General features: G+C 40.8%; 1 protein-coding gene and 1 long non-coding RNA gene across 4 annotated transcripts in view; one reads left to right on the forward strand and one right to left on the reverse strand.

Annotated features, from left to right (window-relative positions):
• SLC14A2 (solute carrier family 14 member 2) overlaps nt 1-11,313 on the forward strand; it is a 505,451-nt gene that overhangs the window by 427,456 nt on the left and 66,682 nt on the right. The window lies entirely within an intron of this gene.
• LOC123588582 overlaps nt 1-11,313 on the reverse strand; it is a 144,035-nt gene that overhangs the window by 131,498 nt on the left and 1,224 nt on the right. For all 3 annotated transcript variants that reach the window (XR_006707919.1, XR_006707918.1, XR_006707917.1), the window contains exon 2: nt 10,696-10,851. This is a non-coding gene — a long non-coding RNA (uncharacterized LOC123588582). The remainder of the gene's footprint in view (nt 1-10,695; nt 10,852-11,313) is intronic.

Here is an 11,313-nt window from a genome sequence, read left to right on the forward strand (position 1 = left end):
TTCACATATAAAACACAATGTTAGGGTTTTGAACAATTGAATATGTTTGAATTATTAAGAATTTCAAGATGGTGCTTGTGGAGCATGAAACCCCAAGCCTGGGGCCCTTTTAAGCAGAAGACTATGTACAATTGCACTGGTCACATGCCCATGAAGCCAACTCTGGGTAGATATTACCACAGTCCTAATTTTGCATATGGGGGGGGGGGGCTCTCAGGCCCCAAGGCCTATAGTTATAATTAGCCCAAGGCCATGATGCTGGGAAGTGGGGGACACTAAGACTCAAACTGCGTAATCTGGCTCCAGAACCTCATTCTTTGCCATTTCCCCATGCTGTGCCTCATTCCAGTAAACCTGGCTGCCTCCCCTCAGGGTGATCAGCACAATACCACATGGTCTGGTGGAAAAGGCAAAAGAGAGTACGCACCCCAACCTGCACCATATGCTGACTCAACCAGCCACTGGCTGTGTGTCTTTGGGCAAGTCATGTAGCCTCTCTGAAATTTAGCCCAATCTGCCACCTGAGGGGCACTGTGAAGAAAAAATCTGAAGTAATAAAGGTACACTTATGGGGAAGCACCTGTCTTACCTAATACATATAAGACAAGTAGGAAAGCCTGACCAGAACTGGACCCCTCAACCATCTCCTTCTTTCCCAGGCTTTTCCCCACTCCTCTGTAGGCAACAGACTCTGACCCTGAATGTCCAGAGAAGACAATGCACATGCTTTGTAATATAACTACTCTGTAGCCACACAGTAAGAAAGGGACAGGCTGGGCCAGTTCCACCATTCAGGTTTCTAAAGGATGTAATATTTTATGGGTCTATGTACACCTGCTTTGAGTTCATCATCTTAATTGCAATGGAGATTTTTTTTTCTTATATGCATACAGTCCACCGGGCTAGCTCTCTCCATTGATGATCCAGGACTTCCCCTGCCCAGCCGACATTTGCGCCACTGCGTAGATGTTTGCTGAATGAAGTCATCAAAAGTCTACATGACGTTTTTCCTCAAATGAACTCATCAGATTGACCCAGTAGTAAGCATTGAAAGTAAGACTGAACTATTAGTAAGCATTGACTTAAGGGACCCAAAACTGTAGTAAGGCGAGAAAAAGCCTTAGGGACCCTCAACCTTTATGTCTTTTCTGCTGAACTAGAGTGACACGTGCTTCCTCAGACAAGCTTGGGAGCTCTCCTTTGGCCTCATCATAGAAGCTTCTGCTTTGGCAAGACTGGCTGAAAGATCTAAACAGTCAGAGCCTTTGCGTTGGCCACTGTAGTAATTTATGCCAGCTGAGGGCGTGCATGGCCGTGCGTGATGCCCAAGGGCCCCCCATCTCTCCGGGATCCGGGGCCTGCTCGAGGAGTGCTAGTTCACTGCCCAGACCAAGCCAAACATATTTGACAGAATTTCAGCTCTCAACTTCAGCCAAGAGAGTTATTTCATTAACTAATGGCCATAGATGAGGGGCGCTTGGGTGGCTTGGTTGGTTAAGCGTCTGACTTCAGCTCAGGTCATGATCTCACAGCTCATGAGGTCGAGCCCCACATCAGGCTCTGTGCTGACAGCTCAAAGCCTGGAGTCTGTTTCTGATTCTGTCTCTCTCTCTCTCTCTCTCTCTGCCCTTTTCCTGCTCATGCTCTCTCTCTCAAAAATAAATAAACATTAAAAAAAATTTTTTAAGGCCATAGATGAGCCATACGATGGTCAGTGGTTGTTAGGAACATGTGTACATTGCTCAGTACAGCGCCTGGTTCATAGTAAGTGTTTGACCAAAATGTCAGTCCCTGATAAATGTAATCTCTCTTGGGGAGGCTTAGGGAGCAGCATGATTTGTCACTCCTTCCGTGGGGGGATTGGAGGCTATTTGCCCTAGAAAGGGACAATATGAGAGCTGGACACCCTGATAAAGGGAGAACAGAGGTGGACAAAGGAGTTTGAGGCATGGCGGGAGCAGGGATTATGGAAAACTGGAAACCCCTTTTACCTCCTGCTCTGCTTTCCCATGGTCTGGCTCTAGAAACCTCAGGAAGAGAGTTAGTATGAGGTCTCTGGTGTAATGTGAAAAACATCTCTACTCAGAATCACTTCCACTGCTTTTACTTTCCCCCAGAGACCATGTAATTGTAATGGGCACATGAGTTGGTCTTTCCTGAACAAACTCAGATTCTTACAAGAGATCAAAAGACACAAAATATCACTCAGGTCCTTTCAAAGAAATCTCCTCTTGGATCACTTATTTCTTGAGGCCAAACAGCTTGTACTTCCTCATTGTAAAATGCAGACATTTGAGTGCTTTCTCCAGAGCAAAAATTGGTTGACACTCCCCACTGATGAATTCAAACATTTTGACTTGAACTCATTCAAATTCCCGTCAGTGTAGTCAATGGATGTCACATCAAATATCTGTCAGCACAACCAGCCAAGTCGATTAGACACCTGGTCTTTTTAGTCAGCTAAACTTGTTATTTCTGAAAACAAAAATAAAAAAAAAATCAAGATAAAAGTAACCTATCAATTTAGTTAGCGACTGACTAATAACTTCTATCAAAAAGTACATTTTTGTGGAACTACTTTGATTTTTTTTTCCCACTGAATCTACTAAATCAATCAGTTGTGTGTGGGGTGGGGAGGATATTGACCAGATGTGCAGCTTGCTGAACAAGCAGGGAGGTGAACATCAGAAATGAAATCATCAAAGAGATTCCATCAGAACGGCCACTGCTCAATCATCCACAATAACAATGAGGAATGGGATCCTGCAAGATGTATGACAGGTAGTCCCTAATCAGGACAATTTGCTGCACTGAAGAGCATTTTTCTATTCTTTCTAGAAATTCACCTTCCTGTCTCGTTTGTCCATAATTGATAAGAAAATGGGTGTGATTGCCCAGGGAGTGCTGATTTGTGTCCCCAATTGCCTGTCAACCATCAACAAGCTCATGGCAGGTTCACTGAAAACTGAAAGTTGATTGTATTTATTTGGGGTCCCTTGAGTGTTATATTATACTGAATTAATTCTGAAAGATATGATGCCTTCCCAAGTCCAGAGGATTATGATGAATTCAGTGTTTGACACAGTCTATTTTAGACCTGAACTAAAGAATTAAAATCAGTTTCTTTGTTTAAACTGAAACCCTTCAACCTGGCCTTTGGCACCCTCCTTCTCTACCTTTACTCTTTTCTCAAGCCTCACCTCACCCTTTCCCAGCTCCCCACCTCCTCACACACCCTCTCCAGGATGCCTGGAGCCTTGATACTTACTGTTCCAGAGCTCTCCCTGCAGGGGCAGCCATTTAGTAGACCAAGTTATACCAAGGGACCTTTTACTTACTGTGCTAAATCTTTCCAAGGGTGCTTGTTTTTCAAAAGAGGATACCTGAAGAGGTCTATGTTTAGTTCAAAGGAGTAAATCACTAATGATATAATTTCAGATGCCAGGTAACTGGAGAGAATCCAAATGTCAGCAGACAGGATTTTAACAAAGCCAAGTATTGTGAAGAGCAGTCTTGCTTAGAGAATCCAAACATATTCACTCTTGAATGTATTCATGGAGAATTAAGTGGCCCACTTTTGTCCAATTCAAAATTTTCACTGGTCAGATTTTCTCCTGGTCATAGACATTTCTGCAACTGGAATAAGCTGATTATTTATTGCTAACCACTCACCACCTACAATTCACTTTTCCAATTTTCCGTGTTGCCTGTACAGTGCCACTTTGTCAATCCCTGCAGTTTATTGACTGTGTTCTGATGGCTAGGGTAAACAAATTACTTCAAGAATAACTGGAGCAAAAAGGGCATTGCTTTCTGGCTTCTAATGATGGAGCTGGTGTGCGACCCAATTGGTCCTAATGTCAGCAGGCAATTCACCGTCATGAGGGTGCAAGTCACATAACCCATCCTATCAGTGACAAAATTTTGTATGGTACATAACATTGACCTTGTTTTATTCTGAGTAAATATCAGATAATATCAGATCAAATGATTTTGCAGATAAAATACTCCCAAATTTTGAAGTATACTCTTTTAAAATCCATTGAAAATATACTGCACAGTAACAACTCTGCTTTATGAATGCATTAAAAGCATCAATAACCAAGAAGTTCATACTCTTACATTAGGGCCAGAGGACATTTATTGGATCTGGGGTGTCTTGTGCCATTTAGACCCAAATCTGTCCTTAGCTCAGTGGTTTCCAAATTTCTTTACTGTGCAGTTCTACCAGAAAAAATATTTTTTAATTCATATATTAAAAAAAAAAAAAAGAAAAGAAAAATATTTTTTAAGCAGGGACCCCAATACGTTTGTTTAATTACAAATTATATTTATGTATCTACATCAGCCAATATGTCAAGGCACAATACATAGTTAGGTCAGGGTCATCTATAATGATAGTCAATGTAAACCCTTTTTATTTTTTTTTAATATAATTTATTGTCAAATTGGCTTCCATACAACACCCAATGCTCATCCTAACAAGTGCCCTCCTCAATGCCCATCACCCACTTTCCCCTCTCCCCCACCCCCATCAACCTTCAGTTTGTTCTCTGTATTTAAGAGTCTCTTATGGTTTGCCTCCCTCCCTCTCTGTTTGTAACTTTTTTTCCCTTCCCTTCCCCCATGGTCTTCTGTTAAGTTTCTCAAGATCCATATATGAGTGAAAACATATGATATCTGTCTTTCTCTGACTGACTTATTTCACTTAGCATAATACCCTCCAGTTCTATCCACATTGCTGCAAATGGCCTGATTTTATTCTTTCTCATTGCCAAGTAGTATTTGATTGTATATATAAACCACATCTTCTTTATCCATTCATCAGTTGATGGACATTTAGGCTCTTAACATAATTTGACTATTGTTGAAACTGCTGTTATAAACATTGGGGTACATGTGCCCCTATGCATCAGCACTCCTGTATCCCTTGGGTAAATTCCTAGCAGTGCTATTGCTGGGTCATAGGGTAGATCTATTTTTAGTTTTTTGAGGAACCTCCACACTGTTTTCCAGACAGAAAACAGTGCGGCTGCACTAGTTTGCATTCCCACCAACAGTGCAAGAGGGTTCCGGCTTCTCCACATCCTTGCCAGCATCAATAGTCTCCTGATTTGTTCATTTTAGCCACTCTGACTGGTGTGAGGTGGTATCTGAGGGTGGTTTTGATTTGTATTTCCCTGATGAGGAGCAACATTGAGCATCTTTTCATGTGCCTGTTGGCCATGTGGATGTCTTCTTTAGAGAAGTGTCTATTCATGTCTTCTGCCCATTTCTTCACTGGATTATTTGTTTTTCAGGTGTGGAGTTTGGTGAGTTCTTTATAGATTTTGGATACTAACCCTTTATCTGATATGTCATTTGCAAATATCTTTTCCCATTCCATTGGTTGCCTTTTAGTTTTGTTGATTATTTGCTTTGCAGTGCAGAAGCATTTTATCTTGATGAGGTCCCAATAGTTCATTTTTGCTTTTAATTCCCTTGCCTTTGGAGATGTGTCAAGTAAGAAATTGCTGCAGCTGAGGTCAAAGAGGTTGTTGCCTGCTTTCTTCTCTAGGGTTTTGATGGTTTCCTGTCTCACATTCAGGTCTTTCATCCAATTTGAGTTTATTTTGGTGTACGGTATAAGAAAGTGTTCTAGTTTTCATTCTTTGGCTTGTTGCTGTCCAGTTCTCCCAGCACCATTTGGTAAAGAGACTGTCTTTGTTTCCATTGGATACTCTTTCCTGCTTTGTCAAAGATTAGCTGGCCATACATTTGTGGGTCCAATTCTGGGTTCTTTGTTCTATTCCATTGGTCTATGTGTCTGTTCTTGTGCCAATACCATACTGTATTGATGATTACAGCTTTGTAGTAGAATGTAAGCCCTTTTTAAAGTAGACTTCATAATTTTGACATTTTGGGGGCCTAATTCTTATTGTGGCTAATTAGGTTGTCATTGCCTTTACTTTCTAATGTGGCTGGAATCATCAGAACATAATCAGAACTGAAGAAGCAATAGCACCACTTTCCTGTGATTTATTTGGACTTATATTAGTCATTTTTTATGTTCTGAAATTTCTTTGTAGGACTCTTTCTAACCCATTTGTCCATTTTGTGTCAATCCTTTTGTACCATGGAAATTCCACTCTATTCCAGAATGATAATAATAATATTAATAACCAATAAGAAGCACTTATTCAGAAAGTTTTCCTCCAGAGCCTAAATAGATAGCCACTAACCTCCTAATCTTGCAACACTAAAGGTATGGTACATAAGATCCATAAATGACATGTGACAACTTGAAAAAGGATCTGAACCAGGATACCTTAAGTTTATCTCAATTTTTAGATAAAAATATACATAGAAGTTCTAATATGTATCCACACCCCAATTGACTGAGTGTCTTACAATATCCCTCAGGATGAATGTCCCACTTTGGGGGCCCCTGGTTCTAGTTCACCTTAAAATTAAGCCTCTTCTGGAGAGGAGAGAGGAGAGGAAATTGGAGAGGTACACTGAGACCAAGTTGGACTTAATATCCTGCCTGGGAGTTTGGGCATCCTGGGTTCACTGGGAAGCATTAAAGAGTCTTAAAGAAGGGGTGATATGACATGATTTGCATTCTTGCAAATTATTCTGAATGCACCAAGGAGAACGGATTGTGGGGCATACCCAGATACCAGGAGTTATAACAGGAGGTATGATAATGGTCTGACTTAAGGCTGCAGCCTGGAGAAAAGTGGGAAGATTCACACGATAGTAAAAATTTTGTTATCCATTAAACTTGCCCAAGGTTAAACAGCTGGTAGGCAGCAAAACTAAATTTAGACCCCAGGTCTCCTCACTCCCAATACAGTGATTTTTCTTCTGATTTGCCATGTCAGAGAACACCTGGTCCCTCTGTTTTATCCTCCCCCAGGGAGATAGGTGATCAGGAGCTAAGCCCAGATAGCAGCATGCAGTTTCCAGCAGCGTGATGAAGGAAGGCAACAGGAAAGGAAAAGCACTGCCTTCTCCAGATGTATTTATCTTTGCAGGATCCATGAGGGGGCTCCATGAGAATCTGTTTTCTGGGTATTGAATCCTGTACTGAAATAACACACTTTCCAGTGACAACAAATTGAAACTCCAAGTGACTGTTCATTCAAGTCCAGGCCTTAACAAAAGCCATAACCCATCCTTCTGAAGGGTGGAAGGTGATAGGGAGGTACCAACTTGGGGGAAAGAGAAATAGACTCTTGTAATCACTCCCACTAAGGGGCTTTCATCTCTTCTGTTGGGCTGTTTACAGTCCTTCTTCCTTTAAGCTAAAATTTAGCTCCTCCAAAAATTCCTTCCTAATTACCCCTTCTCTCTTGTCCCCTGCCTCCTGCCCCAGTCTCCTTTCTTATGGCATCTATTGGTCAAGGTTTAGTACATAAAACAGAAACCACTACAGGTATTTTAAGCAGAAAGGGATTTAATACAGGAATTTAGGGGCTCACAAAATTGGGGACACAGTTGTAGGAGTGAGCTTTGGGCCAGAAATTACTCCTGAAACACTACAGAACTGACCTACCATAGGAGCTACTACCTCTGAGGCCACCACTGAAACTACTGAGTTCAAAAACCCACCATTATATTCCAGGAATCAGGAAGCCAGAATCATGAAGTCACTATAGCTCCTGCCCCTCAAACCCACAAAGCTAGTGGCTGAGCAGTGAGCAGCAAAAAACATCATCTGTCCATGACCTTTCTTTCAGGAGAAAACAGCTGAAAAGGCAAGACTTCTGCTTCACTTCTACCTTCTAAATTTTGCCTAATGCCTCCAATTGACAAAGCCTGATTTTATTCTAAAACCTCAGCTGCAAGAGAAGCTGAGAAATTTGATTTTTTTATTTTTTAATGTTTATTTATTTTTGAGAGAGAGGGAGACAAAGCGGGAGCAGGGGAGGGGCAGAGAGAGACAGAGACAGAATCTGAAGCAGGCTCCAGGCTCTGAACTGTCAGCACAGAGCCAGATGCAGACTCAAACTTACAAACCATGAGATCATGACCTGGGCCAAAATCAGATGCTTAACCAACTGAGCCACCCAGGCGCCCCTGAGAAATTTGACTTTTAACTTTCTAGCCTCTTGGATATAGTAAGGTACCCTAGAAGGATTGAGCAAGCCACCCTACAGGCTCCAGCATGGGATATCCTAAATTACATTCTGTTTTTTTAATGTGTCTAACCACCCCTCAGCTCCTGAAGGACAGAGCTCCTGGAGGTCATGTCTGTCACATCCTTCAAGGCTGCAAGACTTGCAGATGAGAGGTCCTTGCTAAGGACAGCCAAATAATCAAATGATGAAACACATTCACTGTTTCGGTACTTTCTTACTTTGCTTTCTGATTCTGTTCCTGCCTTTAAATGTTATCTCTGAAGTAAACCCCCTTGAAGATAATGCTGGTTGGTACTTCTCAGGTGTGTCCCCACAGAGTGAGCCACAGGGCTGGCCACATACATTCCTCCTAAATTAGTGTGTTGATTGTGTTTCACAACTGATTCTCACCCAGAAGTGGTTTCTTTTCCCCCAAAAGACATTTTTGCCCTATGAAGTTCAACCAACAGGAAACTAATTTCCTGCAAAAGTGTGAGGCCAACAGATCTTTCTTACATGCACTATTGTCTCATTTTGGCAGCAGACTACCTCCAAATTCTAAAAAAGGTGCCCTCTACACTATTCTACAAGGTTGCTATGAGGATTAGATAACACAGAGAGCATTACCTACCACATAGTAGATGTCAGTAAGTATCAATTCCTTCCTTTTTCCTTCATAAAAAAGTATACCTTTCCGGGCTTCTGCTAAGAGACTGGCTAATTAGATCTTTGAAGAGGTATTAATGGCTAATGTATTAGTTATCTACTGATGTGTAACGAATTGCCCAAAACTTAGCAACTTAACACAAGAAAAATGTCTTTGGCCAGGAATCTGGGAGCAACATAGCTGGGTGGTTCTGGCTTAGAGTCTCTAATGAGATGGCTGTCACGATGATGGCTTTACTAAAGGCTTTACTGGAGCTGGAGGATCCGCTCTTAAGATGACTCTCTTGTGCATCTAGCCAGCTGATGCTGGTTGTTGCCAAGAGGTCTCAGTTCCTCTCCACGACAGACTCCTAAGGCTGCAGTTCCCCCAGAGCAAGTGACCCAAAAATGCAAGGCTGAAGTGGCAGTGTCTTTTAAACCTAGCCCCAGAAGGGACAGAACCTCCTTTCTATGATGTCCTGTTGGTTACACAGGTCAGCTCTGTGAGTACCGGGAAGCAAGGGTCACCAAGGGCCACTGTGGAGGTTGGCTGTCACACCTCATAATGGCCTAATAGGGTAGATGAACTCTTCCATTTACTGTCATTGTGATTTGGAAGGGATTTTGAATGTCTCAATGCAAGTTTGTAAGATATTCTTAGAGATACTTTAATCTTTGTCAAGATTTTAGCTCTGGAGCACACTCATTAGACACTCAGAAAATATGTGAAGAAAGAATAAATTTGTCCCTTAAGCAACATATAAACATTCTCCAAAATGGAGCAACTCAAGAGATAAAGCATCTATGGGGCTTTCTTGTGAATATATATGTATATAAATTATGCATTGTGTGTGTGTGATAAAATGTCACCCACATAGTGAAATAAAATAAAGTACTTGGGAACATATAAACTATAAAAAATTAGTGATAATTGCTGAATTCCTTTTTATGTATATATATATATATATATATATATATATATATATATATATATTCTTTCTTCAATAGATAGGGACAGAAATGTATGAAATTATGAATTACAATTAAGGAATGGAATGAAATGGTATAAATCTTGACAGTGCAATAATAATAATAATAAAATTAGTAAAAATTGATAAAAGCATATGAAAACAGTTTTCCTATTTTTCTTAGTTAGGAGGCAATCAGTACTACCTAAATATGAAACCTGGATTTTTTTTAAAGATACTGAGTTCTTAATTTTTTAAATGCTTTTTCTGTTTTCTTAACCTTAAAAGGTTACAAAAACTAAAAATATTTCCCATGGTGAATAAACATTTATCTGAAGTTTAGCAGTTTCTCTAGTTTCACTTTAATTCATTTTTCTTTTGTTCAAGTCACACAAAATTAAATATGATACTTTCCATTAAAAAACAATAGCTCAAAAAAACAAAAACAAAACAAAAATAATAGCTCATAAGACATTACCCTATTTCTAGGAAATAATTTTGTCTTTCCATTTTTTCTTTTGCTGTTCAGGAATATGAGCACAAAGGTATCTGGAAGGACAGCTCCCCAATGTTTATGATGGCCATTTCTGCATTTGGGAAGTGGCAGTAAGTTTCTGCATTCTTCCTGTGCTCTTCAGTATTTGAAATTTTCATAGTGACTACATATGACTTTTTTAAACATGACAAGGAGAGGCTTAAACTAAAAAGAATATGATTATTGGGTGGGTGATACTATCATCTCATTTGAAGGCATATTCCCCAAAATGTTTATGTCTTAGAACCTCAGAAGCCCTTGAAGATGTTATAGATGGGCCATCAGTTTTGAGAGGTGTACTTTACCTGCCTTTTGCCCTAGTGGGTTGGTGTGTAGAATTAATGCAACCAAGACAATGGGTTTGGTTCTCCAAATGAGCCATTTGTCTTCTCCCTGATCTGTGATCCCCATCTGTACCCCTAACCAGAACTGGACCACTTACAGAGGCAGAGCACTGATCAAGGGGCCTGCAAGTTGGAGTCTTGGTTGAATCCTACTTCCTAGTTCACAGTTGTATCAGCTGGGTCATGAAGGAATTAGGAGCACCACCAAAAAGGCAATGGAATCACAGACCCTTAGAAGGATGGCTCTGTAAACTCTGAAAAACAGAAAGAAACAGGACACAGGACTCCTTCACATCCAATTAAAATATCTCTTCAAAGTTGATCTTGGAGAAATGATGGTATTAAAAACCTTTCTACCAACAGGGAAGTTTTTGACTTTCATGACTTTTTGCATCCCTGGCTTACCAGGTTTTCTCACTGAGCATTTTGTGGGGGACCGTCCCTTGTCATATAGGCTTGTCCTGCATATTGCAGGATATGTGGCCTCCCTGGCCTTCACCACTAAATAGTAGTGGTACCCCTCCTTCATTGAGTCAACCAAAAGATGCTCCCCTCATTTCCACCTTCATTCTCTACCCACCCCCACAGTGGGAAGCAGGGCTGTCCCATCCCTGTACACTCACAGTGTACCTTCTGATTTCCATGAGGACAAGAAGAACTTTGTCTTGCTCACTGATGAATCTCTAGTGACTGACACATAGTAGGTACTCAACAAA

This window comes from Leopardus geoffroyi, chromosome D3 (assembly GCF_018350155.1).
Source record: "Leopardus geoffroyi isolate Oge1 chromosome D3, O.geoffroyi_Oge1_pat1.0, whole genome shotgun sequence".
NCBI classification, from domain to species: domain Eukaryota; kingdom Metazoa; phylum Chordata; class Mammalia; order Carnivora; family Felidae; genus Leopardus; species Leopardus geoffroyi.